At 41.6% G+C, this 23,303-nt stretch overlaps 1 protein-coding gene across 1 annotated transcript in view; it reads left to right on the top strand.

The window, feature by feature from the left end:
* Positions 1 to 9,770, top strand: part of MYO3B (myosin IIIB) — a 597,729-nt gene extending 587,959 nt beyond the window's left edge. Inside the window, exon 36 of the mRNA XM_082260313.1 lies at positions 9,673 to 9,770. The gene's annotated coding sequence lies outside the window, so the exon portion shown is untranslated. The remainder of the gene's footprint in view (positions 1 to 9,672) is intronic.
* Positions 9,771 to 23,303: the final 13,533 nt, after the last annotated feature.

Here is a 23,303-nt window from a genome sequence, read left to right as displayed (position 1 = left end):
CAAAAGAAATTACTACCAAATCTGAAGAGAGTCCATAAATAAAAATGGGGGTTTGGTCCCACCATATGGCCATATCGTGCTCAAGCCCACTACTGCGTCAAAGTACCCCATTATCAGTGGGTCCTACACTATCCATGAAAAAGAGATGAATCCAGCCTTTCTAACCCTTGGAGATAACACTCCTTGCTGGGGAAGATGTGCAAATGCACTACAGGGGACTCCTCCTATATCCACTTGATGGTGGACACTGATTGAGTACAGGTGTGTGTGGGGGGTGGGGAGGGCTGCTCAACCTCGATAGTCTGGTCAGACCGAATACATAATAAACAGGCAAAAAATTTGGGGGAGCATACCCATGTATTTCCAAAGCTGCTGCAGCTATGAACCAAAAGACATGTATATTAAAAAAGAATAGCGCGCAAATGCAAAAGAAATTACTACCAAATCTGAAGAGAGTCCATAAATAAAAACTTGAGGACCATAGACTTCAATGTTAACCCTCAGAAGTTACATGAAAGTGGTACCTGAATGTTATACAATGCAACTTGTGTGCAACAATTGTCCATTATCACTGGTCAAAGCCAAAGTCATATCCAAGTTGCACCCATCCAAGGTTGCGTCAAAGTTGCACTCCAAAGTCGGCACAACTTTGGAGTCGTACAAGTGTGAATGGAGCCTTATGCATTGCAACATACAAGCACTTGGCATTTGTCTACATTAGAAGGCTACCAAGATTCTACTCTGTATAGAAAGTAAATGGAAAATGCTGAAGTTAGAAGCTGAGATTTCAGTGCCTGTCCAGTGAATTTTGAAGATGATTTTCTCCATAATGCCTATCGCTACAGAACTAAATGATGGCTAATTTTAAAGTGCTTTTATTCAGGATATGTAAATATATTAACATGCAATCTGGGCACAGATTCCTTTTTAGTAACACTTGCGGTGGTTGTTTCCAAGGGCAACACATTCCTTCTTCATTGTGTCAGTTTTCAAAGAACCTTTCTGTGAAGCTGAACAATCATAAGGGCCTGAGCTTCCCTGGAAATTAGAGAAGACCGTCAACTCTGTATTCAGCCTTGGCTTTGTAGCTTAGTGACAGCACATGGTTCTGTATACACGAGAACAACTCATTGAATGTAATCTATAACCCCTTTCATTGTAAGACACTTTTTCTTCTTATAAAGGTTGGGCGGACTGGGAGGCTCAAACATGGGTCTTTAGGAAGTCTGTCAATCACAGTTAGTCAAATGAGGCAAGATGAAAGCTGTTTGGAGAAGCCCAGAGGCTGGAGGCGTGATTGTTGGGGTAACAGGAAGGAAACAGTCGCTTAAGGTGAACAAGGACTTATTGCCTGGGGGAGCACAATAGATAATAATCGTAGGAACTCAATGGGGATTTAATAGAGCTCATTTGCCTGTCAGTCTTACTTTGTGTCAATGAGCATTTGAGGAAGCCTTTTAGTAGTAACAGTGATTCTGTTTAGTAATCCTGCTTACATTTTTATTTACGAAACTTTTTAAACACGTGAATAATAATATTATATATACGTCTGGTATAAATGAATCTTCATATTGGCTAATATGACATTAAACGCTCATGTATATTCTTTAAAGAGCCATATCCTTGGCCCTACAATGACAGCACACTGAATTGCAAGAGAAATAGCACTTTGGCATTGGGGCTATAAAATAAATAAAACTAAAGACTGTATATAGCTCAATAATGTATATATATAGATATGTACACTCTACATTAAAGTACATGAATCATTTTTTACTCTGCTACACAGTTTTGACAGTTTAAAGCATAATGAGTTTGATTTACTAAAACTAGAGAGTGCAAACTCTGGTGTGGCTCTGGATAGAAACCAATCAGCTTACAGGTTTAATTGTCAAAGCCTAATTAAACAAGTTGAAGTTAGAAGCTGATTGGCTACCATGCACAGCTGCATTATGCACTATCCAGTTTTAGTAAATCAACCCCAATGTGTTGCATCTTTAAAGTGTATGCCTAGGCAAAAACTTTTCCCCATCTTTTGTCTCTACACAGAAAAATATCTATTGATATGCCCGAAATACAGTGAGCTCTTAACGTCATGTTTGGTCTGACAACAGTTGGAGGCTAATTTACTAGAGAAGTTAACCGTTTTACAACCGCCCGCCGCAGTTACACTGCGGCAGGCAGCCGCTCCTTGGCAAACCGACGTAGCTATACGTCGGTCGCGTGCAGGAGACTAGGGGGCGAGCGCGTGCCATCAGCGGCGCGCTCCCACCCCCACTTGTCAGCGGGGAAGCTGATGCAGTGGGCAGGCGGCTCTGATTGCCGCCTGACACCCGCGATCGTTCCCCGCTGAGAGAGAACGGTCAGCTGTTGTAAGCAAAGCTGACCGTTCTCCCTGGAATGATCATAGAGCCCCTGTGATCCTTCTATATAGGATCACAGGTCTCTATGGTCATTTCACAAGCCATGCCCCCCCCCCCACAGTTAGAATCACTCCCCTAGGCTCACATTTAACCCCTTGATCACCCACACTGTTAACCCCTTCCCTGCCAGTGTCATTATTACAGTAACAGTGCATATTTTTAGCACTGATTACTGTAGTAATGTCACTGGTCCCTCCAAAAGAGTACAAAATGTCAGTCAGGGGTCTGATCTGTCTGTCGCAATGTCACAGTCCCACAAAAAAATCTCAGATCGCCGCCATTACAAGTAAAAAACAATAAAAATGACAATGTGTACTAAAAATGCAAAACATAATAGAAGATTGGGTAAAAGGGTGAATAAACCGCACGTAGACCGCAGGTACACTGTGCTACAGTGTTCTGGGAGGTGTTCTGTAGTCCAAAAGAGAACAACTCAGGCAAGGAAGACAAGACCGCTTGCAATTTTAGTGCAGCAAATGCAGAGCTGTCAGCTCACTACAGGAAGTTAAAGAGATGTACTGCAAGTATTTTATTTTACTTAGCCATACATTTCTAGTTTAGCCAGAATAGGGCTTTCTGAAAGTACTTTGACAATGTGAACATACTTTAACAAGACAATTAATCCATTGGAAAAAGGAGCTATAAATTACCTTGAGACTTAAGTCCAGTACACGGGGGTCCAATGTCAAGCTGCATTGGCTAGGTTAATTAAAAAACGGTCGACATTCAGCCCGTGTGTACCATATTCCCACATTCGGTCCAACAGAAGTTGGCTTCTGTTGATGGGGCATGACCCAAAAAGGTCAGTCGATCGGCTCCTGACTCTCACTCTCAGCCACTAAATGGAGTGTTAAGGTGGGGGGGAGGGCGGCGTCCCCCTGTCAGAACACAATAGAACAGCATGGGAGATCGCTGTACTAACGTCAGGTAGTTAGTACAGTGGCTCCTCCTGAGTTGTCAGTTTTTTTTTTGTTCAGGTTGTATGAAAAAATCTACCAGTGTGTACTAGGCTTTACACTAGTATTACGGGCAGAAGTAATTTTATTGTCTTATCTTCCAAGGACAGGATATGAGATAACATTTGCTCAACAATGTCACAGAGGGCAATACAAATTTTACAAAAGTACCTTTTCTCACGTCTATTGAAAGCTGAAAACAAGTTGGATTGGGGTTATGCTTTAAAGTATATACCTGGGTAAGAAACATATTCAGTACCTCCTCTGGTACACCCCAAGCAGTATTTTGGTCCCCAGACATCACTAAAATAAAAAAAAAGAAGTGAGTTGACGCACGGAGAGTGTAATTTTATTCTGTTGTAATACAGGTATCATAACTAAACCTAATGAGCAATAAAATGATGCTATCTGTATCCTCTTTGTTTTTGTTTAAAAACATTGTGTGTGTATTTATATATATACATTTTTATATATATACTGTATATATATATATATATATATATATATATATATATAAAAAGATATATATCTTTATATATATATATATATATATATATATATGTTTATATATTTATGATTGTCTAGATTATTAGTAAATTATATAGATGTAATATGTAATGCAGAAATAAGATGTTTATATTTTCTGTTGAATTTGAAAAGTTAGGACAAATCCTGCAAGGTGTAGGACACTTGGCCTATAGGGATCGGATCACCTGTGGCATCTGTGGATGTATTAGCACCAATTGATTACTTGCATTATACTCTTTCTTGCTCCGAGCAAATGTTTTTTTTCTATCTTATTTGCACCAGGTGTTTTGCTAGAGATTGTCACTAGCTCATCAAAGGGCTCCATTTTGCAGTGTTGTCTCGGTCATCTCTGTTTGGTTGACTGCCTACTGGGCAGAGTTTTATTGATACAGAACTACAATTACATTGCTTACTGGCCATATGCCTTCAAAACGAATCATAAAATGGGTACAGTGCATCTCACGTTACACAGACAGATTGAGCCAGGCTCAGAGGCTGGAGAGAATGTTTGCGTTAGCTTTGTGAATCTTAATAAGCTTCCAGGACTATTCTGCTCTTTAAACCTGCTGACCATATGCGGCTTCTCACACTTGCCTTTTTTGTTACTGACCACACATGAGGATTGTCTGCAGAGTTTAGATGTAAAGCCACCTAGTGTGTTTCTTGCCTGCTTTATTTATGCAACATATAGTCATCTCAATGTTAAAGGTAAAGCAGATCAGTTTGATTAAATTAAATGTAATAATAACTTTTAATTTAAATTTGCTGCGCTATTACAGGAAGATGAACAACAAGATACTCAACAAAAAAAAAAAGTTTATCACTTTCAAGCTACATAGTGTGTTTCTTGGCTGCTTTATATATGAAACATATAGTTATCTCAATGTTTTTTTGTTTTTTTTTTTTAAGATAAATGGGTAAAGCAGATCAGTTTAATTAAATTAAATGTATTAATAACTTTTAATTTAAATTTGCTGTGCTATTACAGGAAGATGAACAACAAGATACTCAACCAAAAAAAAAAAACAAGAAAAAAAGTTTATCACATCCAAGCTACATAGTGTGTTTCTTGCCTGCTTTATATATGGAATATATAGTTATCTCAATGTTTTTTTTTTTGTTGTTGTTTTTTTAAGATAAATGGGTAAAGCAGATCAGTTTAATTAAATTAAATGTATTAATAACTTTTAATTTAAATTTGCTGTGCTATTACAGGAAGATGAACAACAAGATGCTCAACCAATAGAAAAAAAAAAGTGTATCACATCCAAGCCACATAGTGTGTTTCTTGCCTGCTTTATTTAGGGAACATATAGTCATCTCAATGTTTTTTTTATTTTAAAATAAATGGGTAAAGCAGATCAGTTTAAATAAATGAAATGTATTAATAACTTTTATTTTAAATTTGCTGTGCTATTACAGGAAGATGAACAAGATCAACCAATAAAAAAAAAAAGATTATCACATCAAAATAAGCACATTTTCAATATACTGTAGTTAATAAGAGGCAAAGCAAAGTATAGTAATTCAAACTCACCAAATAACTTAACAAAAAAATATATTTCTGATTGGTTGCCATAGGTTTTTCCCTGCACATCACCATTTCTGTCTGTGCTGCAGAGCAAAATAAGGATCTATTGCTCATTGCAAATTTGAATTAAAAGTTATTAATACATTTAATTTAATTAAACTGATCTGCTTTACCCATTTATCTTAAAAAAAAAAAAAAAAAAACCCTGTCTCAGTGCAAGCCAATTTATTTGACCTGCTAAATGTTGATGTTAGATATCACTATGCGCTCTCCACGACTGACACAAAATTGACTAAAATGTCAGATTCCAAATCAAACATAAATATTGTCTTTGCAAACACAGAAATAGTTGTGCAAAACCATCAAAATTTTCTGCTGGAAAAATTGTACCCATTCATTGGTATTATAGACCAGACTGGTCATGAAAGGGTTAAGTGCTTAGGTCTTAGGAAGGTTTACCGCACACAGACACTCTCACACTAAATGTGTTGCCCACTTTACATATATCTGCCCTTAGGCCACAGCATCTGTAACTCCGCCGTCTCCTAACCTATAAAATTGCTGCATCAAATGCAAAGGGTGAGTTTCGGGTTACAAGAAGAAAATCTCTGAAAATTGAAGAGGGCAAAGTTTGATCTCTTCCATATTGAAACCTGTGAACAATACAGTCTTTCTAACACAACACAACTGTGAAACATCAAAGCTCGGATTGGGGCCTAATCTAAGTACATGGCACTACTTGGGAAATCTCCGAGGATATTCACAGATGTCCCAGCCAAAGCTTGACATGTGTTCACATAGCCACAGCCTGAAGCTGTATTATTTTCCTTAAAGAAAATACATTCATTTAATTAATCTTAAAAAACAATGTTTACATGGCAAAGCCGTAGCAAGAAATTAGGAAAACTCCCCATTAATTATTGCTATTCAGCAGGGACTTCCTTGCTTATTGATACCACCAATTAGCAGCGGTGCTATTATACCTTCTGAAGTGCATCTCAGTGCTTTTGTGGGTTTTGTGTCTTGTGTTGGTCCTCAAAGGTCCTTTGAAAAGTACTAGGTTTCTAAAGATGGGTAGTCTTGTATCAAAAAAATGACAGTTGGTTAGAATCGTGCGGTAGCTCAGTTGAAACTGAGCCAATTTGTAGGGATGACCAAAAATTGCACAGTTTGATTCGCAGAGGGTTTACTGAATCCTGTGTAAAGTCTGAAAATCTGAATTTAAAATCAAAGCCTATTAACCACTTGCCGACCAGCCACTGCGCATATACTGCAGCAGGTTGGCTCTATTACACGAAATGACGTACCTGTACCTCATTTCGTGTAATAGCCAGTGGGGGTGCGCGTGCGGTGATTGGCCAGAGGGGGAGCCAATTAGCGGGTCCGGGGATGCAATGTCTGCTGGCCACCCAACATCGCTCCCCATAGAGACAGAGCCTCTGTCTGCCTATGTAAACAAGGCAGACTGTCAATCTGTCACAGATGAACACAGGGATCCTGTGTTCTTGCTATTAAGGAACACAGATCTCTGTGTTCATCTAGTAAGTACATCCACCACACACTTAGAAAGCACCCACCTAGGGACACAGTTAACCCTTTGATCGCCCCTGGAGTTAACCCCTTCTCTACCAGTCTCATTAGTACAGTAACAGTGCATATTTTTAGTACTGATTACTGTAGTAATGTCACTGGTCCCCTCAAAAGTGTCAGTTAGGTGTCCCATCTATCCGCCGCAATGTCGCAGTCCCGCTAAAAATCGCTGATTGCCGCCATTGCTAGTAAAAAAAAAAAAATGCCATAAATCTATCCCCTAGTTTTTACAGGCGATAACTTTTGTGTAAACCAATCAATATACACTTATTGGGATCTTTTTTACCAAAAATATGTGGCAGAATACATATTGGCCTAAGATGATGAAAAAAATTTGATTTTGAAATTTTTTTTATTGGCTGTGTTTTATAGCAGAAAGTAAAAAATATTGTTTTTTATTTTTTTTTTCAGAAAGGTTGTTCTTTTTTTGTTTATAGCGCAAAAACCGCAGAGGTGATCAAATACCACCAAACGAAAGCTCTATTTGTGAGAAAAAAGGACAATTTTTATTTGGGTGCAGCATCGCACAACTGGGCAATTGTCAATTGTGTTTAACTAACGTAGTGCAGTATCTCAAAAACAAATGGCCTGGTCATTAAGGGGGTAAAACCCTCCGGTCCAGAAGTAGGTAAAGTTCGGGGAGGCTAAATCTTGATAATTATTTATTCCTATATTCAAGGCTAATAAGCAAAGCATTGTTTAAAAAAGGTATGCAAACTGGGCACTGAAATGGGTTAGTAGTTCCAATGCAAACAAACATTTATAAATACTATGCAGTTGGGAGAGGGTCCTACTTTTAATGCAACTTTGAGAGCAACAAGAAAAAAAATGCCAATCATTTAAATGACATGCTTGCAAGATGCCTTTAGGTTGTCAGTGATGTTATGGAACATAATAAACAGTATATTTTGTGAGCTATTTCTCTTCACAGTATCATACTGCATTGTGTTTATAATGTCAAAATAGAGTGCAGAAAAACACTTCTAAACTACAACTCCATATATAATGAACAACCCCCCCCCCCCCCATTCCAGTATCCCCCATGATTCCCAAAAAATACAAACTAAGACTTCAGATATTCATTTGGTAGAATTTGGCCAGCATAAGAACTGATCATGAGCATTTTAATAGGCAGAAAATTAAAAGTATGGAACAAGTATGCAGATCAGTATAATCAAAGTGAGAGCAGAACACCTAATCTGCATACTTTACATGTTCTGAATCAGTAGCTTAGCAGTAGGGATGATCATGGGTTTGGCCTGAGTAAAGGTTTCAGCTGTCACTCCCACCAAATCCGTGCCCGATCTGCTACAGCCAGGGCATTGCTCATCCTACAACTGCATGTACACAATTGGGCGAGACTTATTGTGACATCATTGATCTAATATGGCCACATGTCTATATTTGGTCAATAACATTGTCCAAATATGGCTATGTGGCCATATTAGGTCAATGATGTCACGAGCATCCCCCATCCAAGTGTTTACCTACAGCTGCAGGGTGGGGAATGCCTTGTCTATGGCTGATTGGGCCATGATTTACCAGGACTGACAGCTTGCTTCCAGGTTTGGTCCAAACCTAAACTCATGCTTCTCCCTACTTAGCAGTATTAAAACAAGACAGTAAGGGATATAGTACTTTTTGACAGGCACTCTTTAAGCATGGAGACCTCTCTATCACCAGAGTATACATTTCAACATCAATCTTCTCATAAGATTATATTTGCATTTACCATATTTTGGTAAATACCAAAATACCATATTTTGGTTCACAAAAGTCTCTCTTGGGTAGACATCCAAAATCCTTGACACTAGTGCTAGGTGCCACTATCTTGGATGTGATGTCAGCGGCCCCAGCAGTTTGAGAGTTGTCACTTAAGTCATATTCTTCTAGCATTCCTTGTCTCTTCTCCCTTGGCGACTACATACTGATATTTTTGCTATGGATGGATACTTGTGAATTGAGCCACCAGTAGTTTGTTATATCTTCTTCATACTTCAGTGGTAAAACCCCAGCTACGTTTCCTGATGCATGCTTCATAATATAAAATACATTTTTAAAAATTGTAGCTGGTAAATGAACTTTGGAGTTTAAAGCGATTGTAAAAGGTAATTTAAAAAAAATAATAAACATGCTATACACCTACTCTGTGCAATGGTTTTGCACAAAATAGCCCTTATTCTCCTATTCTCGGGTCCCCCACTGGTGTTATTGGCTCCTCCCTTTCTTGGTGTGCCACCATAGGAAGCCCCTTCCTATGGTAGCTTCCATGAGGGTTTGATCTCTCTTGGGTGGGCTTGACACAGACAGCTTGGCTTGATCCCCCCCACCCGCTCTCTCGTCACATGATTTGAATTGATTGACAGCAGCAGGAGCCAATGTCTCCACTATTATAAATCTGCCCTGTAAGAAGGTAGAGAGTGGAAAGAGCTCCTGCTCCCTTCACAGCGCTGGATTGAGATCAGGCTCAGGTAAGTTTAAGGGGGGCTGGCGGGGGGTAGCTGCACACATAGTTTTTTACTTTTGCATTAAGGCAATACACCTTCTGCCTTTAGAACCATTTTAAGCAGAGATCTCACTGTTATGGCTATTGAGAGTGGATTGAACCTATCTTTCAGTGTTACTATTTGTTTTCTTTCCGCAGGAGATTCCAAGCTGACCAGAAAACAGCACAAAAGAAGATTTTATATCATCTTATTCAGTGAAATATTTGAATGAAATCACCATTTTGTATTTACAAAGCATTATATAAATTGTTTTTTCTAAAGGATGAATTCTTTTTAATAAATTATACAAACATTACTAGCTTGATTGACAAAAAGGTATTATTTGTCTTTTTCTATTCAGATGAATCTGTATTTTCCAAGAAAAATAGCAAATAATTAAGAAACTTTGAAGATGGAAAACGTAGTAATATTGCTGTACAGATAATTCACTATTTACTTTGAATTATGAGAATTCCAATCTGCACTAAATATCCCATGGCTGATTTTCAAATGTCAGTGGTGAAACTAGATAGATCATTGAAAGTTAATACCCCTTGGTAGGTACACTTCTGCTGGCCATAATAATATAATATAAAATGAGGGTGGTGCGCTAATCATTAACTAATAAATACTTTCCAACCCTAATTAGCCTCAATAATAAAAATAATCATGTGCCCATTTATCACCTTAATGCAAAATATCAGCACTTCATAAATATGATGACAAGGTAAACCAAAATGAAATAAATTAGGTATGTGAACCAAAACAGTATTGTGAATAATGTGATATCAAAGTGAACTGAAATTTCCTGTGAACACACAAAGGTATGTAAAAAAAAAGGTCTGTGAACATTCAATTCATATAGTGCTTCTTAATACAATCCTCATACATTAACCACTTCTGGACCAGAAGGATTTGCCCCCTTAAAGCAGAGTTCCGGCCACGAAAATATTTTTTTAATAAAAATACCCCCGGGACAGTCAGGGCTAGTACATTCCACAATGGATAGCCTCTGATCTGTCCTGGGTCACACTTAGCTTTTAGAAGAAATACTTACCTTGAAAATTTCTTCTCCAGCGCTGCCATCTCAGGTGTGGGCAGCTGAAGCCAGCGCGTCCTCTTCTGCGTCCTCTTCTGCGTCCTCTTCTCCCAGAATGCGCCTGCACCGGCCCCACTCGTCACTTCCGGTGCGGGCGCGTCATCCCTCCACAGCTTCTGGGCATGCCCAGAAGCTGTTTAGCAGGGAATGACACGCCCGCACCGGAACTTACGAGCGAGGCCGCTACAGGAGCATTGATTCCTGGGAGCGATGACGTTCAGCTCCCAGGAATCAATGCAAAGAGGAAGTGACGGCGTGGGCCGCGGCCGCAGAGGGAGGAAGTGGAAGAAAGGTGAGTATATTTTTCTTCAATAACAAGGTAAGTAAAGAAAAAAAAAATAGTAACTATCCATTTATTTTTCAGGTGACCATAAGCAAGCGTATGGCCCAAAATCGAATATATCAATTTTGTGGCCAGGACTCCGCTGTAATGACCAGGCCATTTTTTTGTGATTCGGCACTGCATTACTTTACCGGACAATTGCGCGGACGTGCAATGCTGTACCTAAATAAAACTGATGTCCTTTTTTTCCCACAAATAGAGCTTTCTTTTGGTGGCATTTGATCACCTCTGTGATTTTTTTTTTTGCGCTATAAAGAAAAAAAGAGCGAGAATTCTGAACAAAAAACAATATTTTTCACATTCTGCTATATAACATTCCCCCCCAAAAAAATTGAAAAATCAAAATTTTTTAACATTTTTGGCCAATTTGTTTTCTGCTATATATTTTTGGTAAAAAAAAATCGCAATAAGTGTATTTTGATTGGTTTGCACAAAAGTTATCGTGTCTACTAACTACGGGAAAGATTCATGTCATTTTTATTCTTTTTTTTTCTTTTACTAGTAATAGCGGCGACCTGCGATTTTTAGCGGGACTGCAACATTGCGCCGGACAGATCGGACCGCTAACTGACATTTTTGACACTTTTGGGGTGACCAGTGACATTACTACAGTAATCAGTGCTAAAATAATGCACTGTTACTGTAATATTGACACTGGCAGGGAAGGGGTTAACACAGTGGGTGATCAAGGGGCTAAATGTAAGCCTAGGGGAGTGTTTCTAACTGTATGGGGGTTAGGCTATTGAAATGATCACAGAGACCTGTGTTCCTATATAGAAGGATCACAGGCGCTCCGTGATCATTCCAGAGAGAAGAATGGTCAGCTGTGTTTATAACAGGTGACAGTTCTCCTCTCTCAGCGGGGAGCGATCGCGGGTGCCCGAGGGCAATCAGAGCCACCAGCCCCGTGCATCAGAGTCCCCGCTGCCAAGTGGGGGCGGGAGCACTCACCCCCTAGCTGCAGGCGCGCGACCAAAGTACAGCTACGTCGGTTCGAGCAGGAGGGGCTGCCTGCCGCAGTAAATCTGCGGTGTGCGGTCCTTAACCACTTTACCACCGGAGGATTTTTCTGCTTTACGTCCAGGCCACTTTTTGCAACTTGCCACTGTGCGACTTTAACTGACAATTGCGCGGTCATGCAACGCCGTACCCAAATGAAATTTACGTTCTTTTTTCCCACAAACAGAGCTTTCTTTTGGTGGTTTTTGATCACCTCTGCGCTTTTCATTTTTTGCGATATTGATAAAAAAAGAGCGAAAATTTTGCAAAAAATTGATATTTTCTACTTTGACAGTTAAAAAATATCCAATATATTCAATTTTTGTCATATATTTAGGCCAAATTGTATTTAGCTACTTGTCTTTGATAAAAAAATTCTCAATGAGCTTATTTTTAACCGCTTTAAGACCGGAAGATTTTACCCCATTCCTGACCAGGCCATATTTTGTGATTCGGCACTGCGTTACTTTAACATATGATTGCGCAGTCGTGCGATGCTGTACCCAAATTAAATTTATGTCTTTTTTTCCCCCACAAATAGAGCTTTCTTTTGGTGGTATTTGATCACCTGTGCAATTTTTACTTTTTGCGCTATAAACAAAAACAGAGCGACAATTTTTAAAAAATAACAATATTTTTCACATTTTTTTATATGAAATTCCCCCAAAAAAATGTAAAAATCTAAATTTTTTAACATTTTAGGCCGATTTGTTTTCTGCTACATATTTTTGGTAAAAAAATGGCAATAAGCGTATTTTGAATGGTTTGCGCAAAAGTTATCGCAGCTACTAACTACGGGAAAGATTAATGTAATTTTCATAGTTTTTTTTTAACTAGTAATGGCGGTGATCTGCAATTTTTTTTGCGGGACTGCGACATTGCAGGGGACAGATCGGACCCCTAACTGACATTTTTGACACTTTTGGGGGTACCAGTGACATTACTACAGTAATCAGTGCTATAAATATGCACTGTTACTGTAATAATGACACTGGCAGGGAAGGGGTTAACTTTATTGGTGATCAAGGGGTTAAATGTATGCCTGGTGCTTACTGACGTGTGTGGGGGGAGGGGATTGTGTGACACAGGCACAGATCGCAGGTTCAGCTACGCTGAATCCTGTAATCTGTCCCTGCCTGTCACATGGGAGATCCGCCCGCTTTGTTTAACCAAGCGGGCGGATTTCCTCACTCGATCCCCGCCTCTCCTCCCCTGGCCCGACTCCCACTGTGTCTGAATACAGCGGGAGCGAGCCTCCGGAGGCGCGCGTGCGCCGCCGAGGTGGGTTGGAGTCCAGCGACGTAGGTCTACGTCGCTGGACGATAACGAGCCACTTTGCCGCAGTACCCTCAACGTGAGTGGTCGGCAAGTGGTTAAGTGGTTAAATGTGACTTATTCCATTCCATGCAGTGCTTCTTTATAAAGTGGTTGTACTTGAAAGTGCCAAAAATTATCCACCTGCTTATCACCTCTGTGTGCAATGCGCGCTCACCTGCAGCACAAAGGTTTTGTGCAATGAGAAATCAACCTCACATCCACATGAGAAGTTCCTCAGACTCTTTTAATACCAGTCAATACATCTTCCCACCAGAGCAACACCAGCCAGTCTCCTCTCCCTTGTCATCATACTTATGAAGTACTGATATTTTGCATTAAGGTGATAAATGGGCACATGATTATTTTTATTATTGAGGCTAATTAAGGTTTGAAGGTATTTATTAGTTAATGATTAGCGCACCACCCTCATTTTATATTATATTTTTATATTCTATTAAGTTTTATGAGTATTTGAAACTGGTGGGAGCAGCAATTCATTATTTATACACGTTTGTTACATTAGATACCATTGCAGCGCACCTTTCAAATTCCTATTCATTACTTCTGCTGGCTAGCCTCCCTTCAACCTGTAAAGAATTTTCAAGCACTCGGAAATAAGACAGGTATGGTTTTTCAGTCTGTATTCAACGGCATTCTGGTCCGGACAGCTTATATACAGTTCATAAAGGGGATGTGACATTTGTTTCCCAGACCAACTAGAAATATACATATAATATTTAAGCACTATCAACTTAACATATACATAGTAGGAAACAGATGTATACATAACAGTTAAGCAAACTCAGGAAAAAAACACCTCTGAATAGCAAAATACTGTGCGATCAAAAAATGTTCTCACAACTCAGAAACAATGGGAGGAAATTTACATCCTCAACAGCAAAAATGTCTAAGTTACACAGTGAGAGATTTTCATTAAAAATGAAAGTTAAAGCATAACTCCAATCATTCAATTAAGCATGACTATATAACATTTAAATAAAACATAATTCCAACAATCAAGCAAATCTGTATTTAAAAGGGACCATTTGTATGTAGTGCTTACCCTGCAAAGGCCACTAAATATGTTGGGTTCTCTGTTCTGCCACATCTCTCTTAACTGCTTGAACCCCACTGACACATCTGTGTATCTTAAAAGTTTGTAAGCTAGCACTCTATATAAATGCACAGAAAATAGGACCCAAGCAACTGGATAGTAGATTAAACAGATGTATTATGGCAACGTAGTCAAACAATGCATGAATCGATAAACAAATAGTTGAACAGTCTTAAAGATGCTATACTAGATAACGTGAACTCTGACCCACAAAATGGAATTCAACTGAATTGCAAATAGGGTTAAGAGTATCAGCATTAACAAACTCCCAAACAATATAGGCCGAAGTGTGCACACTATGTATACAGCCCCAATGGTGGGTGGGTGTATATGTTCCTGACAAAGGGGTCACCCCTGGAGGTGACTTCATGCACCTGGTGTCTAATTGTCAATATTAGCAGCTATTGTTGGGGCCCTTCTGTAAGGTGGTGCAAGTTAAACCTGTTCCTGTAAGAGTGTGCAGCAGATGGCTGATGGGCAGCTTACCAAGGAGCAGTCTTTATTGCATTACTAGTGTCAGTGTTGAGATAAGCACAGATGGTTCAGCTCACCACTCCTGGTACACAGGAATCTGGTCCAGATCACTTGGCGGTCTACTGTCTTCAGATACCTAGGACTCGGTGACTCAGTCCTCCCGAACAGGTCCTCATAACGTTTAGTCTCTCAGCTCTGGTCCTTGCTGGTTTTCTTTAGCTGTAGGCACGTACAACAAAGGGTCTTTCCAGCTCCGGTCCCAGTTCAGCAAACAATCTCTCTGCTACTCAGTCTTCAGGCTGTTATGGATGCAGCAAGGGCATGCAATCTCTGTACAGCCTCATCTAGAATAACGGGTCCATACTCTTTGATCCCCGCACTGCTCTGAGATGGCACCCTGATCTCTGCACAGTCCCAGCCAAGGCAACCTGTCTGCATGGCTTGACTTCCTCTTGCAAAAGACCCAGATTTCTCCAGAATTGCCCAGGAAAAAATCACATCTCTCCTCCTCCTCTGTTGTGCAGGGATTACTAGGTAGTCAAGTCCATAGTTCCATCAGTTGCATTGCACTGTGCCCCTTTAAAACTGCATTTCCCAGAATCCATGGTGGTCACTGCATAGTAAGTCCTCTTGCTGCTGATTGGCTCAGATTCTCTGCTGCCAGGAGGGAGGGGGCAGGGAAGAGGGAAGGATTGAGCACAAACACTGAAGCTGCACAGCCGGGAAATGAGAGGAGAGAGATCACATGGCTGCTCTGTTTACACACAGCCAGAGGGGAATGAAGGAAGAGAGCGGGCACAGGTAGCACACCCTGCTTCTCCAGCTGCTCTGTCACTGTTTACAGTGGTGGGGTGGATGGGAGAGCTGGGGCCTCACACAGCACCTGGCTACACGTACATGAGATCTTGCAAACTATGACATCTCAGGTATGCTGCATGACTAAAATCAGGCACAGAGGTAATTGGTGAGCCAGAACACAAAAAGCTTTATATATACAATTTACAATTCAAATAATATTTGTGTAATTAGGTGGATTACAGTGAACTATGGTCAAATGAAATCATCTTCACTTAGAGTATTATATATTTTATATATAAGTACAGTTCACAGTGGGAAACTGCTGGATTCCTGGTCAGGTAAGTGATATTAAAAGTCAGCAGCTGCGGTATTTGTACCTGCTGACTTTTAATTCTTTCTGAAGGAGTCTGGAGCTCCTCCTTAATGTGAACCTGTAATCAAGCTATGATCTTTAAAGTATTTCACATTTTTTTTAAGCAGAAAATGAGCTTTAAAACAAGTCTTCACTGACATCTGTAGATGCCATTGAGCAAATCATTCTCATATTGCACAACAGAAGCATCAAAGACATTTAAGGCATAACTAAAGGCAAACTTTTTTTTTTTATTTTGATTTGACTATAATGTACAGGGGTCAGAACCTACAGTATATCAGGGTTTTTTTTTTTTTTTGCTGTCTGTGTCCTCTCTCTTATTGTCCTGATCACCAATATCACCAGGAGTGCCAGTAGGGGTAAATCCAACATTTTGAGTTGTCTCCAAAACAGGAATAGAGGATAAATCTTTAAATGGGAAGACTTTTTCCAATGATAACTGTTTAACAGGATTTCTCTCTCATTGATAAGGTATCCTCTCACATCCTGCTGAGTCTACAGCAGTGTTTCTCAATCTTTTTTCAGTCAAGGCGCCCTTTAAAATTATGGACAATCTCGAGGCACCCTCCAAAATGATGGACAGTCTTGAGGCGCCCCATCCTAAAATCTAAAAATTAATCTTATAGGTTTACATAATACAGCAACATCAATACACGTAGGAGACTCAGCATTAGAGGTGATTTATTCTTCCAAAGCAAATACACTTTTGCAAACTGGTACTGACTAGTATTCCAATGTTTCTTTTCTCCCTCACTTAGCTAATGAGACCCCAAAGCTGACGGAGAGAGGCAAGGGAGGATCAAACAAGGATGATATGCAGGCAACGGACATCCTCCTTATCAACTGATGATGTCATTGGTCATTAGGAGGTTGGCAGCTAGAAGGTTGTAATGGTGTACAATGAAAACCTGTGGTTTTGTGTAACTAAAAGGCAGGTTTCATCCAACCACCAGCTTGCATACAATTGTGGGGCAATTTTTAGGAATTTTGCCAAGGCACCCCTGAAGAAACCTCAAGGCGCCCCAGGGTTGAAAAGGGCTGGACTACAGCACAGACAGTAAAGCCAGAGGGCAAAAAAAAACAGTTTATATCTTTTCCCACTCTATCAAAATAAAAAAAAAATAAAAAAAGTTTGGATTTTGATATACTTTAAATTGGCTTTGTCAGCAGGTTAACTTACCCTGCTCCCCCTTCCCAAAGCACCTGCTCTCTGTGTACTTTGAGAATGGAAGGCTGCCACATCCATGCTGGAAGGGTAAAGTAAGGTGAGCTGAGCTGCTAGGAGAAGGACTTGGACAGCATCATTGCTTTGGCTGTGAATTTTGAGGATTTGTTTCTCAACTGTGTCTGCAGCTACTGAGATCAGTGACAGTTAGTTTTAAAGTGCAAATATTTGAATGTCCATAACTTGGGCACAGTTGCTCTATAAACCTGGCTAAATGTAGGAATTTGATAGTTCCTGAATCCTAAATAATAACTGGGTTCTCAGATGATCCTTCCTTCAGCAAGTGTTCTAAGGTGGAAAGCAGTATTGATATACCTTGAACAGGTAAACCAAAGCATCTTGTAAAAATTTTATTGCACGTGAGCTAAAATAGCATTAAAAAATGTTTACTGTTCAGTGCATATCAAATGCTCTCCCATTGCTGATTATCTATATGTATATGCACCCCTGCTATATTGGCATTAATAAACAGAACTTTAGACAAAAGTTTTCAAACTACAAGGTCCCTTGTGACATCAAAGCTATGATCCAGTGATATGGTCAGATCAATGTGATGAAAAAGATGGACTTTTGCAGAACTCATACAAATATTTTGGTCTTCACACAGCATCCTTGGTAATGTGTGTGTTCTGAAAATAATATAAATACTTTATGTATTCTCTGCCTTCCTGTCAATATGTGTGAATATGTCCACATCAATTAAGAACTTCATTTTCCATTCCCTTCCCCTTAAGGCCCCTTACACAAGGGCTTTCTGATCAGGTCCGCATGTCAGTTTGTTAGAGGGAGCTGATCAGAAATCAGAACATTTGTAAGCAGGTAGATATAAACAAATGTGGTTCCATTTATTTCCGCCTACCTCCAAGTCCATCCAAGTCTGGAAAAAAATGGAAAAGGACTGCATTGTTTTTTATTTTTTCTGGACCCAAACATGCCAGATCAGAGGTAGCCTGTTGTTACATTTGACCCCCCATAGTGCAGACAAAAAATAATGGGCACAAGAATGACATCCATCCAGGTCAACTCAGAGGCGGGGGTTCTATTTATTTTTGGTTTTTCCTAGGATCAAACAGAAGGATTATATTACATTAGTTACATAGTTACATAGTAGGTGTGTGTGGCTGTAATCATCTCACATACCCCTGAATGTTCTGATCCTTGAGATGTACGTCTAAGAGTCTTTTGAAAGCCACCATACTTCCCGCAGAAACCACCTCTTGTGGTAGAGAATTCCACAATCTTGTAGCTCTAACAGTAAAGAACCCCCCACGTTGCCTGAGGTTAAAACGCTTCTCCTCTAATCGCATTGTATGCGCTCGAGTCCTCATGCAATCCTTTTGACTGAATAGCTTTTTTTTTCTATGCCGAGATCACCTTTGAGATATTTATAAATTGCTATCATGTCCCCTCTCAGGCGTCTCTTCTCCAGGGAGAATAAATCAAGCGATTGCAGACGCTTTTCATATTTAAGGTCCTCCAATCCCCTAATTAGTTTAGTTGCCCTTCTCTGGATCCTCTCCAGCTCCAACACATCCCTCCTGAGGACTGGCGACCAGAACTGGACAGAATACTCCAGATGCGGTCGGAACAGAGTTTTATAAAGTGGAAGGATTATAGTTTTATCTCTGGAATACATCCCCTTCTTTATGCATGCTAATATTCAGCTGGCTTTGGCAGCTGCCGCTTGACATTGCATGCTATTGCCTAGTCTATCATCTACCAGGACAATTACCACACAGTCTAACCAAAAATATTTGTATTACATGAAAAATTCCAAGATGAATAGAAAAGTAAGAAATGGCACCTCCCAAATGTATAAATTGTAATTTAAATATAATAAGTGAGTACAGCTGCCATACATTTTGGAAAAAATCCAAAAACCATATGAGAAATAGAGAGAGTAACTTCCTGATGGTGCGTCACACGTGAAATGCATTGAGGTTGGTTTAGAGGCCACAACTTCTGGTTCGTCACTTCCACTCCTTGTCTGGAACGCACCGTGGAACTCACGCCGGAACTGAGCGGCGTTTACCCTCTCATTGGCTGTATATATGTGCCGATGGTGGCACTTTTAAATGTGAGTGAACCTATTTTTGATTTATGGCTATTATTCAATAAAGGTAAAACAATATTGCGCAATTGTATGTCCTTTATCTTTTTGGGGAACAGTATTATCCTCCTGTCTTGTGGACAAGCCTCATATCATAATCTGTGAGCCAGGGAGCCACCTATCAAAAACACAACATCTATCCTAGTAGGAAACTTGTAAATAAGAGAGCAAGTTGGGTCCTGGAGGCCCTCTGTTTTCTGGGGAGTTACCCTCACATTAATAGGTGGAGGACAACTCAGAGCACTTTAAAGCAAGAAGATTTGTTAAAGCACCTAATCACTAGTGTGGTGAAATTTCCTACCCATTGGATATATTTGTGCACTAAATGAATTGATGGACTTTCTGCTATATCTTTTTTATTCATTTATTGATTTTTAAATCTTTAAATTCATATCTGCTACAACACTTAGCACTTCCATTTGCACTTTGTATGCATTTGTGCACTTTATGAATTGATGGTTTCTTTTTACATTTATATTTATATGTGTCTATCGAACAGGGGCTGACTGGCAAATTTCAGCCCAGGGGGCCAGTACAAACCAGAGGCCCATGGTGCAGTGACTTCCCCCTCCCCCACTCTCCCTCTTCCCGTCCTCCTCCTGACCCCCATTCCAGGCTAAAACTCTGCTCCAGGTACTCTCTTCTCACCGGCTGAATCCAGGTTCCTGACCTGGCCAGCAGAGGGCAGTTGGGGGAGCTAGGACAGCTCAGTTGGGGCTGGCCAGGGAAGGAGAGTCTCCAGTAGGGCATGGACATGGCCTCTGCTCAGGCACAGTTTACACCACCCATGCTGGGGGGAGAGGCCTGCGCTCTGTCCTTGTCTTCAATCCACACTCATTAGGTCAGTGGTAGGGACTTTTTACTTCTCTTCACCAGGAATCCTTTAGACATGTTTTTGGCAGAAGCAGTGCACCCTTTTTATGGAGCATCAGAGCGGCCCAGGGGGCAATTGCCCCCCTGCCCCCTGGCTCAGTCCTCCCCTGCTATCGAATCAATTTATTTAAGGATTTATTTATTCAGCACTCAGCACTTTCAGGTACAGCGCCTCAAAAATCTATTGTTCTCAATTCCAAGATAGCCTGCATGTGTTTTTACCAGGTGTTACACATTTCGGATTTCAAAATTGTTTTAATCATTCACAAACTGGTATTTTAACACAAATTTCTTTGCAAAAATATTAACTTGTTAATAAATAATATCCACTTCTGGCAAAAATACTGGTCATCTCCTCGCAGTGATTGCTAGCTCCCAAATCCCCCCACAGTATATCTCATCTGTTGCCACCACCTCAGGAGGGCCTGCACAAGATCATAAAGGTATTTTAATTGTATTTCAAATGTTTTATACAGACTTATACAGTAGTAATCGAAACGCAATATTCCCCACACACACATTCAAGATAACCGGCAAATCAGTGATGCTGGGTGCTGTAATGACCATAGGTTGAAATTTAAGTTTCTCTTACGTCCTCCGACAGTCGCCGCCTCTTCATATTCGTCACATATGGGGTATTAGACTTTGCTCCGAAGGAGTAGCTAGGCAACAGAATATGTTAACAATAAAGCTTTAACATATCCCACCCTCAAGGGGTGGTCCCCTCAGTCAATACCCTCCTACTTCCTGCAACCATATCTCAGTTTTAATGTCTAGCTTGTCAGGAGTGGCTGGCTCTCTCTGTGCTGGGACTTTTTGTCCCAGACTCTTTCTTCTTTTTGATATTTTGTTTGAGTTTTCTCTCTACCTTTACTTAGCTGTTATTTTTGTCAGCATTAGTTAGTTCTTCGGACGAAGAGGATCATGCGGACTGGGTCTCGGGCTGATCCCCCTGGTCGCAGGTCGTGGGTCAGTGGCTTCCCAGTCTGCCATCGAGCGTTCAGCCAGGTAACGCTCCTGGCACGGTGAACGACCCATCCCTGTTCGGTGCAGGGATGATTGGTGAGGTGGCTACCTCACCGGACGCTGTGTGGTTTCTGAACCGCCATTGTGTGCGTCTTGAATTGCGACTCTCCCTGCCTCATGTGCAGCGGCTTGTTCGCCTGTGCGGGTTCCCCACGCCATGTGAGGTAAGTGTATCTATGTGGGGACCTGTCTGTCTGGGGGGGGTCTCAGTCTGGGACTGTGTAACCTGCCTTTAATCACACTGCTTGTCTCCCTATATCTCGGCTGCATGCTGTGGGCTGCAAGGGGGGGGGGGAGTTGTATGACACTGAGTATGTCAGGCTGGGCAGTGTGAGGAGCTGTGTGCTGTGGGGCATGTTTTTAATGGCATGTTGGGGCATATACAGCGATCGCTGCGGCGATCTAACATGTATCCATATAATGGGATAATATTGTGTGTGATTTTATGCACTGTGGAGCGGCGATTTCGGCGCCAAACGGCGCCATTTTACCGGCGCCCGCTCCGGCCGCATGGTTTACATGCACGGCGGCCATTTTCTTGTAGCCTCCATAGGCTTACATAGAGCGCCCTGGCAGCATCACTTCCTCTCTCCTGGAAGCACCGATCGAGGCAGCAGCAGCAGCGGAGTCTCCTCAGGTTTTACCCTTCTATTCCTGTGTTCCATTGCCTGTATTCAGTCTGTATATTCCCTGTGGGGGTCTCATTGTGCCTGAGTGTGGTGCGGTGGGCTGCGCTTGCCGCGCTTGCTGTAAGGGGGCAGTTAACCCTTGGTTGTCTGGCATACAGGGGCAATGGATTCTCAGGAGGGCAAGTTTCCCACAGTATTGGTGGAAAGCCAGGGGACCGCTGTTTCCCCCCCAGGGGAGGATTTGGCCACTATTGTGGCTGGCCTTGCTGCACGGGTGCAAATGCTGGTGGCTGCTCAATCTACTAAACGGCCCAGAGTTGCTCTGTCCTCTGATTCTGAGGGTGAAGGTGATGGGGCTGTTCTGGCGGGGACCCCCCTATCGGGGTCCCGCTCCTCTCTTGATCTAGTGGGGTCTGAGGTAGAGGCTGAAGTTGAGGGGGTTGATAATTCTCCCCCTGGCTCGCCTGAAGAGCTTGCAATCATGGATGAGTTGATTGCTTCCATTAAGCAGACGCTACGTTTGCAGGACGAGGTGTGTCCCCCAGCTGCCTTGGCGGCTTATGGGACGCAGAGAAAACGCAGGACGCCGCAGGTTTTTCCCTGCAATGCTGATTTTCAGCGCGCTGTTAAGGACCAATGGCGCGATTTGCGCAAGCCTTTTGCGGTACCAAGTAAATTTAAGCTGCGTTATCCTTTCTCGCCTGCCACTGATGAACGGTGGTGTGTGCCTCCGCCAGTGGATCATGCTATTGCGGTTTTGAACAAAGCCACTGCGATCCCTGCAGAGGGATCCCCTGTTTTCCGTGATGCCACGGATAGGAGACTGGAGTCTCTTGCCCGTCATACTTATTCTGTTACGGGTTCTATGCTTAAGGCTCTGTTTGCTTCTCTCATGGCGGCCCAGGCGATCGCAAGTTGGACGCAGATGCTTAGGCGCGTCCTAGTGGCCGATTCGGCCTCGGCGGCGACCCTGGATATGGTGGATCAGATCCACCAGGGTGTCATGTATCTGTGTGATGCGGACCTGGACCTGATTCCGTTGGCCGCGCGTGTGCACAGCGTGGCGGTGTTGTCTCGCCGCCTGGTTTGGTTGAAATGTTGGTCGGTGGGCCAATCTTCACGTAAAACCTTAGCCAATCTGCCTTATGATGGGTCTCGCCTTTTTGGGGAGTCCCTGGATGTGTTGATTAAGGGGATTACCGGGGGTAAGAGCACTCTCTTGCCCCATTTCCCCAAGGCTAAGGGGGCTTCTGGGAAGAAGCATGCTCATTTTCGGCCCCCTCAGGGGTCCTTTCGTGCCTTTCGGCCGCACTACAAGGGCAAACCGTTCAAGGGCCAGGGCTCTCAGAAGAAACCCTGGTCTGGGAAACAGAAGTCCGGCCAATCCGGACCTGCGGCCCATAACAGTT

Source organism: Pelophylax lessonae, assembly GCF_965119305.1.
Source record: "Pelophylax lessonae genome assembly, chromosome: 6".
Taxonomy (NCBI): domain Eukaryota; kingdom Metazoa; phylum Chordata; class Amphibia; order Anura; family Ranidae; genus Pelophylax; species Pelophylax lessonae.
Note: the sequence above shows the minus strand (reverse complement) of the source record. Positions and strands in the feature narration are given on the sequence as shown.